At 43.5% G+C, this 11,640-nt stretch overlaps 1 pseudogene; it reads right to left on the bottom strand.

The window, feature by feature from the left end:
• Positions 1-2,343: 2,343 nt before the first annotated feature.
• On the bottom strand, positions 2,344-8,547 carry LOC100427989 (ATP-dependent RNA helicase DDX55 pseudogene; annotated as a pseudogene).
• Between the last annotated feature and the right edge of the window lie 3,093 nt (positions 8,548-11,640).

The raw sequence follows: 11,640 nt of genomic DNA, 5'->3' as shown, positions 1-11,640 counted from the left end.
AAGAGACTTTGCTGCTGTTGTTTAATCTTTTTTTTTTTTTTTTTTTTTTTTGAGACGGAGTCTCGCTCTCTCGCCCAGGCTGGAGTGCAGTGGCCGGATCTCAGCTCACTGCAAGCTCCGCCTCCCGGGTTCCCGCCATTCTCCTGCCTCAGCCTCCCGTGTAGCTGGGACTACAGGCGCCGCCACCACGCCCGGCTAATTTTTTGTATTTTTAGTAGAGACGGGGTTTCACTGTGTTAGCCAGGATGGTCTCGATCTCCTGACCTCGTGATCCGCCCGTCTCGGCCTCCCAAAGTGCTGGGATTACAGGCTTGAGCCACCGCGCCCGGCCTGTTGTTTAATCTTGAGTGATGAAGTCACATAGCCAAAGCCTGCAGAGTTGTGTTTATACTAATATTGTTTTTATATCTTTTCATATTGCTTATAGAAAGGATTTAAACCAAGTAGGAAGATAATTTTTGTGACACCTGGCAAGTCTAGTCATAAAAGTGGGAAATTCATTAGATAAAAACATAACTTTTTATAATCATTTATACAGTACCAAAAAAAGCAGTAAAATTTTAAAGAAATAAATATTATGAGGTTGTAAAAGAGTATACATATAAAAAAAGGCTCAAATTATGCTTTTGGTAGTCTATTTTTTTGAATAAATTAATGCATTGGTCCTATTCAATATTGCATTTCAATATGATAGTAGAGTTAAGACATATGCTTTTTGCATGTGCCTGGGTGTTAAGTTTGTAAATACAACCAGCAAGAAAATCAGTCATTTCACAACAGATACAGGTGTAGAAAGGACTTTTCTGTTCTCTTTTCTGTCAGTGAAAAGGCTTCCAAGATTCTATTTATCTCTCAATCTTAGGTGAAGAGTACAATTTTATGAAGAGGGATCCTGGAGAAGTAAACTCTCTGGAAGAAAGTTATGATTTTGACAGTACCATGCACTATGCCAGGATCACCTTCTCAAGGTTGGAGTCTTGTGTTATATTTTGACTATTAATTCCTTTCCTCCATGTGGCTCTTCACAAAGATATCTTTGAGATTAGAAGTATAACCACTTTCAAATATTGTTGCCTCACTGCAGAAATAAAGTAGAAAAATAGTTGATTAAAATTTATTGCCTTTGGAAGGTCGAGGCAGGTGGATCACCTGAGGTCAGGAGTTTGAGACCAGCCTGACTAACATGGTGAAACCCCTTCTGTACTAAAAATACAAAAATTAGCCAGGCGTGGTGGCGTGCGCCTGTAATCCCAGCTACTTGGGAGGCTGAGGCAGGAGACTCACTTGAAACCGGGAGGCAGAGGTTGCAGTGAACCAAGACCATTGCACTCCAGCCTAGGCAACAGAGTGAGACTCCAGTTAAAAAAAAAATTATTGCCAACAACAAGCATTTAAAAGGCATTTTAAAAACATATTTTTACATTTTCTACCAATTACATAAATTTAATGTGACAACTAAGATGGCATGAATTAAACATTTTTATATTCCTAAATCATTAAAAAGCCCAATTAAAAGGATTACCAAACCATTCAGCATGATAAGTTGGCTTATTTATGAAAATTAGACATTTTTAAGTTAAGTTAAATAGGTTATTCAGCTGTTCAGCTGGAATGTCACACTCTATGTGACCTGTGCTTTATACTGTGCATTTTTTATTGCTCAAATACCACTTGTGCTCAAAAACTGATATTATTAAAGGAATTGTCGAACATGTTAGAAAGACATTTTACTTCGTATAATTTAGAATTATATTTCACCATTCCTCAACTTTAAAATTCTTTTATTAATGACTGAATGCTATTTTTAAACAATCCAACAATTTGGGTTTTTATTTACTTCATTCTAAAGACAAATCCATCAATCCAGTAGTTCCCAGGTAATGAATTTGGAAATGAAACCATTAGACTCATCCCTTTTTCCATTTATGCCCAGTTTACACTCACATGTCCATTTCAACTCATTCTTTTGCCCACTTGTGTCCATTTCACAGTTCATTAACATCTATTTCTAAAGGCAGGGTCACAAAGAAGAGAAAATACTTCAAATGTGTTCCCCTGTTTTTATAAAAATTTCTTAGTAAAAAATAGAGAAAGATGAGTAAATGAGCCCTTAATACTTGGACACATTTTAAAATTATCCATTTTTACCAAACCAAACTGTCTTATTAAAAAAACAGGGTAACTGTATTTTAAAAATATTGTCTTCAAAAGTATATTATAAATATATATGCACATATGTATTTATTTGTTCAATTATATTAACTATCCAAATGCTTATTGTTTCTGTTTTTTAGAAGGACACAGTTTATTCAACAGAAGGCATAAAAATTAGAATTCTGTCTCCCAGAATATGACTTAATTCCTCTGTTTTTCAGCTGTTCACCAATAAAACAATACTGGGGCTATTCTTTTTTTGTGCGTGAGACGGAGTCTCGCTTTGTCACCAGGCTGAGTGCAGTGGCACAATCTCGGCTCACTGCAATGTCCACCTCCCAGGTTCAAGCAATTCTCCTGCCTCAGCCTCCCGAGTAGCTGGGACTACAGACTCGTGCCACCATGCCCAGCTGATTTTTGTATTTTTAGTAGGGATGCGGTTTCACCACGTTGGTCAGGATAATCTCTATCTCTTGACCTTGTGATTTGCCTGCCTTAGCCTCTCAAATGCTGGGATTACAGGCATAAGCCACTGCGTCCGGCCAGGACTATTCTTAACGTAGAATAACTCTAGCACATTAGCCATCTCCACAGGGCATTGAAGGATAACTGAAGTCCAGGGCCAAGAACACTCAGGGAGGTCAGGTGCCTAAAAGTATTAAGGGGCTTTTAAAAATCTAAAACCAAGTATACTTCAGTATCTTAATGTTTGCAAATAACTACAAAATAGCATTAGAAAAAATGAGCTCACACACACACACACATATATAACCCATCATAATAAATAAATATTGAAATCTATTATTTACACTCAATTTTATGTTTTCTTCTGTTAGACTACTTCAAGACTGGAATGTTTTTAGTCAAATATTCACGAGTGTGAAATCCTTCATTTCTCCCTAGTCTGAAAAGAGAGCTTTCAGAGATGTGATTCTTTTTGGATGTCTCCTGAAGTTTTGATTTGCAGTAAAAGCAAACAGGAACCATCCACCAAGTTAGGAAACAGCTATGTCCTTATGGGTTTATCTGTGACCCTGGTATCAGCAGTCATCTTCCAAATCTGAGACACTAAATCAGCTGTCTTGATTGTTCTTTTGCCACTTGTCAATAAGTCCTTCTCAAATTCTTCAGTAATTTTGCCTTTAAAAATATTTTTCAAGAGCCCGGAATCATTGAGAAGTTCTTCCATGTCCTCATCTTTGTATCAGAACACGCTTCCCTTTTCGTTATCTCATTCATGTTTTTCTTTTTCTTTTTTGGCCTTCTGCTTTGACCAAGCTTTATTTTTTTAATGAATTTTCTTCTCCCTTCATTTTCTGTTTTTCTCTTTTCTTTGTTGCTCCAGTAATTTCTGCCTCTGCTTTTCTCTAATTTTATCTTTAAGTGAGATAGCGTCTGTATTAATGTCCACAGGCACAAAATCTGGAAACTGCTTTCCTCTCAATTCTGACATCTTGGGCATTTTCAGCAGGGAAAAACCTCGAGCAAGACTTGCAAAATCAAGATTATTTAATCTGAAAATCAGGTTGCACTCCTGCTTTGCATAAACCGGGACATAGGACATAAAAGCTTTCATGCCCTTTTCAAACATAGCTCTTTCTGCCAGGATCATGGACTTGAATTTTGGCAGAAGGTCAGCTGTGTTTTTCTAGAGTTCATCTCCGCCAGGGGGCGTTTCTGGTCAATTGCAAGGAAATTGATGTATGACTCTTCCATGGGCAGGAGGAACACCAGAGCTCTGCCTCTGTAGCTAATGCGGGCTGTGTGGCCACAGCCCTGCACAAAGGCACTTGCATTGTTGGGGCGATTGTACTGCAAAACCCAATTTACTTCAGGAATATTGATTCCTGGGCCACCACATCAGTGCACACTAAAATCCCACTTTGCAATTTGCGGAACCCCATGAAGATCGTATTTCATCTTCCCATGAATGCACACAATCTTCACACTCTTCATCAGCACCTCCAGAGCCTTCCTGTAGTATTCCACACAGGTGCAGGTGCTGAAGAAGACCAGGTGTTGCTCTTGCTTATGACTGTGAAGAAAATGTAGCAGCTGGTTAAATTTCTCATGTGCCTTGCATACTATGTAGTAGTTATCCAGGCGAGAGTGGTCTGGTCACTGCTGGTTGCCACACCCTTCTCCTTCACTGAGACTGGACAGGGTTCCGGAGGCCCACTCTCCCCAAGTTCTCTAATTCCGGCTTCTGAGTGGCAGAGAAAAGGCCTGTTCTCCTCTGCTTTGGCAAAAACTCCAGGATGGTATTTACGCTTGCCTCAAATCTCATGTCCAGAAGTCTGTCTGCCTCATCCAACACCAGGACATGCAGGGATCACCCACAGCTGGCCAGATACAAGCCTTCTGCCTTCCTTCAGAACCTGTCCTCAAGTGGCCTGGAATGGCCACAGTGATGTTCCCACCTTGTTGTTTAAACTCTTAAATTTGGAACAGAGGATGTCCTGGAAAGCAGAGGAGAATCATTTATTTTTTATTTTATTTTATTTTAATTATTTTATTTTTTTGAGATGGAGTTTCACTCTTGTCACTCAGGCTGAAGTGTAATGGCACAATCTCAGCTCACTGCAACCTCCACCTCCCAGGTTCAAGCGATTCTCCGTTTCGGCCTCCTGAGCAGCTGGGATTATGGGCTTCCGCCACCACGCCCAGCTAATTTTTGTATTTTCAGTAGAGATGGGGTTTCGCCATGTTGGCCAGGCTGGTCTTGAACTCCTGACCTCAGGTGATCTGCCTGCCTTGGCCTCCCAAAGTGCTGGGATTACAGGCGTGAGCCACTGCATCTGGCCTAGAATCATTTATTCTGTCTGTCCTTCATAGATGATAAACCAAAGTTTTAAATAGATGTTTCCCCTTATCCTGCCCTCTTTTCCATGTTCAATTTCTCATTTCCTGGTAAGCACATCTGCTCTGGCTGCCTGCGGTCCACTTCCCCACACATGACATTGTCTTGCCTGCCAGTCAGCCTTGACCTACTCTCTCCTAAGCTTTCAAAATGATATGATTCATTTTTCATAAATAAACTTAACATTTCCACATCATCATATCTACCAGTTAGAAGGATAGTAGTCTGATTGCTTCAGTTCACATGTTTTTGGTCTTTAAATAAGCTGTTTATTAACTTATATTTAAATGGCTTCTTCCAGGGAAAGAAAAATTTGACATACTTCTCTCTCTGCTCCTCCCCCTGAAGTATTTGAAGTTTCTTTTTTTAAGTGTGGAAAGAATGCAAAACATAAAATTTACCGTCTTAGTCATCTTCAGCATACAGTTTGGTGGCATCGAGCACAGTCACATTGTTGGGCAACTGTCACCACCATTCTTTCACAGATCCTTCTCATCTTCCCAACCTGAAATTCTGTACCCATTAAACATGAACTCGTCATTCCTTCCTCCTCCAGCCCTGGCAAACATTGTTGCATTCTGTATCCCTATGAAATGGATGACTCTAGGTAATGCTTAGAAGTGGGATCATGCAATATGTGTCCTTTCGTGTCTGGCTTATTTCACTTTGCATGATGTCCTCAAGGTTCATCCATGTAGCAGTGTGTGTCACAACGTCATTCCCTTTTAAGCCTGGATAATATGCCATTGTATGGATAGACCACATTGCATATCCATTCATTCCTCAGCGAACACTTGGGTTGTTCCCACCTTTGGTCTATTGTGAATAAGTCTTCTGTGAACATGTATGCAGAAATATTAAAAATGATTCATAAAAGATAATTGATTCAACCAATACTTCCTGAGCTTTGCTGTGGGGCAGACACATTGCCAGTAGCCACAATAAACAAGACTGCAGACACAGGCAGCTGCCTCCTGGAGCTCAGAGCTTAAAAGGAAGAGAGACTCAATATGGTGAGGTAACTGTCAGGACTGGAGAAACAGGGTCTCCACGAGCACATGGGCTGGAGCCTGCCCACCTCCCAAAAAATAAAAGGCCCCAGAAAAGTTGTGTGACTTGGTATCTGGGCTCTGAAAAGTCAATTTGGACAAGGTTGTGGGAGCAGGCAGGAGAGGGCAGAGCAGATGGCAGAGACCAGAGGCATCTGAGTCAGAGGACTAAATTTGGGGGTGCAGCCACCCAGGTTGAGGCACACGCAGGAGCCAGAGCAGATGAGGCCAGCCCTGTGAAGCTGTTAACATCTTGGGCTTATCTTAAAATAGTAGGAAGTCACTGAAACATTTCAAGTAGGGAAGTGACAGGATCTGGTCTGCACTGTACACGAACAGCCTGTCTGTGGTGTGAGTGCATTGGACTGCATGAAGGCAAAAGTTCAGACAGGAAGTGACTGTTCACAGCAAAGCCATCAAGGACAGAGGCCTGAGCTCATTGGATAACAGGGAAGGAGATAAGGCACAGCTGGGGGGTTACTGAGCCCAGGAAGTGAGAGAAAAGGTGGCATCGAGGAAAGAAAGCCACATGCTTTTTATAACAAACAGTTAATTATATTTATATAACCAGTGAATATATATATAAATATATGTATTTATATATAATTACATAAACATGTGTTGATATATAATTTACATATAAATATAATTTAAATATAGTTATGTTTATACAACCAGTGCATTTATATATATAAATTATATTTATATAACCAGTGAATTATAGGATAAGTAGAGGTGCAGCAAAATATTGATGCTGTTGAGTGGGGTCTGGTGTTCACGTTCCGTTCTTCTCCAAGGATCTGGGGATATCTTGGTCTTGGTATGGTCACATCTTTCTTCGTCAGCCTGATTTGCTGCAACCTGCTAGACCTTCTGGATGACCCACGTCCAAAAAGCTACCATTTTCAGAGTACAATCTATGCCCCGTGAGCCTCAAAAAAGTCTGTTATGAGTTGAATTGTGTGCCCCCAAAATTCATGTATGGAAGCCCTAATTCCTAATATGACTATTTGAAGATAGGGCCCATAAGGAGGTACAAAGGTTAAATAAGGTTGTAAGCGTGGGACCTTAATCTGATCGGACTGGAGTCTTTATAAGAAGGGGAAGAGACACAAGAGATCTCTTTCTCTGCATGTGTACAGAGAAGAGGCCACATGAGCAAGAAGGCAGCCATCAACAAGCCAGGAAGAGAGCCCTCCCCGGAAACCAACGCTGACGGCACTTCAATCTCAGACTTCCAGCCTCCAGAACTATGAGAAAATGCATTTCCATTGTTTAAGCCACCCAGTCTGTGGTATTCGGTATGGAAGCCCAGGCAAGCTAATGCACGACTGTAAGAGGTAGGTATTATCATCTCCATTGATAGATGAGGAAACTGAGGCTCAGAGAGATTGACTTGACTAAGATCCACAGATGGTAAGCCGCTCATCCGCTGCCCTGCAGTGGAGGCTTCCTTATAACAAGCCTTTTGTTTTTGCAGAGAATTTTCTGGGCATATCTTTGAAGAACCATGTCTTTACTAACTCTATTTCTAAAGCTCTAGCTGTGACTCTGCCTTACAGCCTGCTGTGCAGATCCACACAACAATGTAACTGCAGGGCCTGCTCTGCAAGATCACCCAGAGCAGGCTTCCCAGTCTCAGAGATGCAGAAATGTGCTGTACTTTCTCTGTCTTCCTGAAGTAGTGAGGAGTTTTATGATAAGCCAGCTATATACTTTTCAACTGGAAAAGAGTGACTTTGTGGCTAGATGGGATTTCACATGAGTTCCCTGCTTCCTAAGTGAAGCAAGTGCTTCCTTCTGTGACTGTGATGCTGCAAGGTGCACAGAGGAGCCTTGCTGCAAGGTTTCCAGTCACCTTCCTGTAAGTGCCTTGAGTTCCCAAGTGCCTGGCTGTAAGTCCAGTTAAACATGAACCCTACTGAAGCAAGTTTTGAAGTTGTAGTTTGAACCAGATGAACTTATGATTTTTGTAGGTAAGAAATGACCAAATATCAGCAATTTCATGTGAATCAACCTAATGTAGTTGGCCCTTTAACCCTGCCCCCTCCGTCTCATTCTGTCCTCTCAGGCCGCCCTCAGATCACCCCAGATCCCTGGCTTCCTCCTCCGACCCTCCCTGGCAGGGTCGCCATGATGGACGGGAATGGATGCCTGGGAGAGAAGTCCACAAAGGAAGAGAGAGGAAATGGTCAGAGAGGTAGGAGGATAGTGTCGGGGTCCAGAACACATTACCCCAACGTGTGGCCGCTTGGCCTGCTGAATATTTTACACGAGAGGAAATCAGAAAACAACAGGAGCAGGAAGGTCACTCTCTGACTCTTTCTCCCCTGAAGCATGGTCAGAAAGGAATTCTCTGACTTGCCTTGCCTGAAAGTAGGTCGGGAGACCCTCATTCCAGAGAGGTCTTGACTCCATCCCCGCACCGCCTTCTTCCCTGCTGGCCTCATCAAAGCCTCTGCTCGAGGAGGGCTCCATATCCATCTTTAGCAGCTCAGGGCGAATTTATTCCCCAGTCTCTAAGGGCATTTTCCTGTGAAGCTTTGTTCTCTATGGCATAAGAGGAGAGGGATGTTTAGAGGAGCTGGGGGAGGAGACCCCAGGGGATTTCCTTGTCCCCACAGATGCATCTCTTTGTGAAGCAAAACACACGCAAAGCACCCGGCAGTGCCCAGCATGCAGTCAGTGCTCATGAAGTGTTGGTTCCCTCTCTGCCCACTGCAGTTGGAACAAACAGCACACAGGGTGCCAGGATTCAGCTTGATGAAGAAAAGCGTAGCCCACATTGCTGCTCTTGGGCCTTGTCCTCCGTGTTGCAGCTCAAAGTTAAGGACAGCTCAGGTACCGGCATTGCTTGTGCTACGGATAGGCCAGCACATCCTGTGCCCAGTGGTCCCCAGAAATGCTATTGCCTGGTGACACTCTGCATCTCCAGTTCATCTCCCCGTGCCTCTCCAAAGCCCACTCTACTTCCCTCCCCTCCCAATCCACCTGGAGCTCCCACCTCTCATCTTTCCTTCCCACTGCGGGGCAGGTGGCGATCTGCAGGCATCCCCGAGAGAGAACTGCCCTTACCCTGCCTGAGATCCTCAAAGCCAGGGGCACTGATCCGGCTCTTGGCACTGACAGGATGGACTAGGATCTTTCCCTGATGCCCTCAGGGGTCTGAGGATAAAGTGTGTCAGGCATGCAGGGTCTATAGGAAGCAAGACAGAGGGAGGCACTGAGCTGAGCACAGATAGGAAAAGGAAGAGCTCATGGCCCAGAGCTAAAGAAGACATGACCCAGTGACCAGAAGACCCTGTCCCAGTGGGAAAGACACATCTTAGTGTGGAAGGGTGTGGAGCTCAGTAGGGATTTAGACTCAGCAAGGATTCAGGCTCATTGCCCTCTTCTCAGGAGAGCAAAATCCTCTAGGTGAGGTTTCCCCTCTGTGTCTTTAATCCAGGGAGCAGGTGTCAGAATCAAGGACACCATCAAGATAGGATGACAGGAACATCTGAGATGTGCCAAATTTTCAAAGGCCTAGCTGTCACAGCTGGAGGCAGATGGGGGACAGTCTTCTCATGGGTCCACCCTGCCCTATCTGGCACAGCCTAGGACTCTTCGGTCAAAGCTGGCTGTTTCCACCCTCATAGCAATGTCTCTTCTGTCGCCTCTGAGTTAGGCAGGGCGTATGTAATACAAACTTCATAGAAAGGGAAACTGAGGAAAGTGACTTGGGCCAGAGGATAAGTGCCTTGGGGTCAGGACTCAGATCTCCTTGGATCCAACAGCAGATGTCTTCTCCCACATGGAACTCTCTCCCTAATCTTAACACTTCCATGGCTCCATGGTTTAATCGGCCATCACAGGAGGATGAAGCCACAGAAATTGCATGCATGTTCACATGTGTGTATGTGTACATATTTGTGCATGCATGTACGTGTGTGTGTGCATGAGTAATGTGTGCATGTGTGCTGAGCAAAGCGGGGGAGGGTTGGCAGTTCCTGATGATTTTCTCCATCTTGAACATTGTGGTGCTTTTCCTGGGAGATCCAGACAACCATGGTGTGTCAGCAGGAGGGGTCTCAGGACAAAACCTATGAAGTGAAGATGAACAATGACACAGGCCTGCATTGAGCCCAGCCTCCTCCCCACAGAGATATGAGCTCTGTTGCCCTCTTCCCAGGTTGGCCTCAGTGTGGGAATGGGTTTGGGGAGGCAGGGCCAGGTCTCTGAGATCCCACCTCCGGCTGATTTGCAGGAGGAGAGGAGATCACAGAGAAAAATCTGTACAGCCCATCTCTCTCTCTCTCTCTCTCTCTCTCTCTCTCTTTCTCTCTCTCTCTGTGTGTGTCTCTCTTATACACACACACACACACACACACACACACACACACACACACACACAGAGCCCTTTTTTGTTTGGCCTTTTCACCAGGAGCACTTCTAAACATTGCCTCTTAAATCTTTTAGGCTGTAACCAACAGACATAAATCCATTTTCTGGTGAGACTCAGTGCACACATACAGATGTTGACAGTTAAACAATGTTTCAAGACAGTACTTATAATAAAACTGCCCAGAAGAGGGCACTGGTGGCAAATCTAGGCCTGAGTTTTTGTCCTTGCTGGAATTTTTTGAAGTATTTTAGCTACAGATCTAGATTCATTAGAAAGTTGTGACATCCACTTGGTCAGTTATAATGGGCCCTTAAAAGAATAGCATAGCATAGGATAGCATAGCATAGCGTATCAAAATAGAAACCATCAGAGTGCATCAAATTTTACAAAGGTAAGTACTGTGTTGTGCAAGACTTGCTTAATTGCCAATATCTCTATGTATCTAGGGGATCTCTTTGTGAAACATCTTTATGACTGTGGGTGGCATTCACAGCAGTTTGAGACACACAGTTTCAGAAGCTTTTCTGAAAGGACTTTAGAGTGAGAAAGGACTAGCCTTGTAGGCTTTTGAAGACAGGAGAGGTGTGGCTGGAGGTGGTGGGAGGGGGCACCAGGCCCCTCTCCCTGGGGAGTGTGGGGAACAGCAACCAGGCCAGCACAGCATGTGGCTTCCAGGGGTCCCAGTGCTTTCTTCTTGGGAACTGGTGGGAGGATTAGCAGAGATGCCTCCTTTTCCTCTGGCATAGAGAGAAGAATCTAGCGAGTAAGGAAAAACATGGAAATATCCCAACCAGTGACTCTTGACAGATCACTCAACCTTCCTGTGCCTTTGTGTCCCCGCCAGAAAATGGGGCGGTGGGGGTGACAGAACTACTTTTCTAACTCAATGAAACATAGCCACCATAAAACCAAGATAAATAATCTGATATTCCTTATGAGATGCTGTTCTCTACATTGATTATTAGAGAGTACAAATTAATACATGACCACCTACCTTAGAAATCAGAAAAGCCTATATTTAACATATTTTCATCCTTCTGGAGTTCTTGGTACTCTCAGGGACTCTGCTGTGTCATGAAGAACCTGCTTTCTATCCTCAGGGAGATCCCACAAACTAGGAAACCAGAAGGGTCTCAGAAGAGGAAGATAATACAGACAGTTTCTCACTAATCTCCCCCAGAATGGTACAACCC

This window comes from Macaca mulatta, chromosome 11, assembly GCF_049350105.2.
Source record: "Macaca mulatta isolate MMU2019108-1 chromosome 11, T2T-MMU8v2.0, whole genome shotgun sequence".
Taxonomy (NCBI): domain Eukaryota; kingdom Metazoa; phylum Chordata; class Mammalia; order Primates; family Cercopithecidae; genus Macaca; species Macaca mulatta.
The sequence above is the reverse complement of the archived record's forward strand: the minus strand, read 5'-3'. Positions and strand labels throughout refer to the sequence as shown.